Source organism: Chenopodium album, chromosome 5 (genome assembly GCF_948465745.1).
Source record: "Chenopodium album chromosome 5, dcCheAlbu1.1, whole genome shotgun sequence".
Classification (NCBI taxonomy): Eukaryota; Viridiplantae; Streptophyta; class Magnoliopsida; order Caryophyllales; family Amaranthaceae; genus Chenopodium; species Chenopodium album.
This window is the reverse complement of record NC_137838.1, coordinates 7,489,274-7,490,837: the sequence shown is the minus strand read 5'-3', so window position 1 is coordinate 7,490,837 and position 1,564 is coordinate 7,489,274. Positions and strand designations below refer to the sequence as shown.

The following is a 1,564-nucleotide window of genomic DNA, read 5'->3' as shown; positions in this document are numbered from 1 at the left end:
TCACTTGCATATTGGTGGCAGATCTTCAGGTTCAACCTCTCCGGCCATAGTATGAACATACAAACTATCCCGCCATTCAACTGCATTTGATTTATAAAAGTCATGACTAGTAAAAAACGTTACCTTCTTTGAAAAAAAATCGCGACTGTAAAATTGTTTTTTACTCTCAACATCTTGTTCATGAAACATTCGAGTCCCATCAATTGCCTTATCCAACAATTCTAATGGAATTCCATGGTTTACCACTTGAAAGAATCCCCATTCCTTTGATGCACACATTATTTCTTTGACAATAGTCTCCAAATTTCGAGCATTGCTTTCATTATCAACATGACCGAAATCTATTACTGGCACACTTATATTTTTAGGACATGTACCAAAATCCTTGTAACGGTCCTTGGATGGTCTAACAAATATGCTCGGAATACTTTCTGTTCCTGCATCTACAAGCCCTTTTACCCCAGTTTTTTCGTCATCAAATGCCTTAAGATCGTTAATTCGATCATAAATAGTTGGCATTTCATCAATGGTACATTGGATACTCATTATTGAATCTTATTCACTCTCTTTAATTTGCTAGAAATGGAGTGTATGTGTACGATTGTGTATGTGCTTTGATTTATAAAGACTATAGTCTATAGATGTAAAGAGTATGCACTAATTCACATGCTAATCCATGTGCATTAACAAAGTTTTAATTTTATAAATGTAAACACATAAATTTAGCAAGCTAGGCTTAACCCATGTACTAATCCATGTGTACACATTTAGCAAGCCTTATAATCTATTGACCAGAAATAAAAGTATATTCTCCGTATATTCTCATTCAACTGGTATAGATAATTTACCCTGTGATATACGAAGTCTAGGTCGTACAAATTAATGTAACAAAACTAACTATGGAGAGTTAGTAGATTGTTAATATTTCCTGCCGTGTGAGAAGTTTGAAGCTTATTTAGTAGCAAAATACAACGTTTACAAGTTTACAACCAAGCGCAAAGAGGGTTAATTACAAGCTTAATTAGACGGAAAAAGAATAGCAAATTTGTAACAATTTTATTGAATGCTAGCTAGGGATGGAAGGACGACTATATATAGGATCAGATTAACAATAAACTTGAAATGATGGGCATAGTATTTAGCAAAATATTGTTGTGAAGGTAGCTGTTAGCTATAGTATTAGTTTTTAGCTGTATCAATAACTGTTAGTTTTTAAGTATCAACAAGCAATTAGTTGTAAAGATAGATAATTTAGGTATGAGTGTTCGGTAAAGTATTGGTTGACTAGATCTTACATATAAAAATCAATTTATTTTCCTAAAACTACAGATTAAATTTTCAACAGCTATCTCTAGCTTCAAAAGCTAATAACTCTAACTTCTGATTAAAGCTACCTCCACCACTAAAAGCTACCCCAATCACTACATTATCAAATATGTTCTCATAAGTTTTTGTTAAGTAGTGGTTTGACACCAAAATTTACACAAATCCACAATTATATACTTATAATTTTCTTTCAATTCCAAAACTTCAGACTAAAATTACAAAAATGCAACAAATTATA

At 32.1% G+C, this 1,564-nt stretch overlaps 1 pseudogene; it reads right to left on the bottom strand.

Annotated features, from left to right (window-relative positions):
* LOC145632507 (1-aminocyclopropane-1-carboxylate oxidase homolog pseudogene) lies at positions 1–546 on the bottom strand (annotated as a pseudogene).
* Between the last annotated feature and the right edge of the window lie 1,018 nt (positions 547–1,564).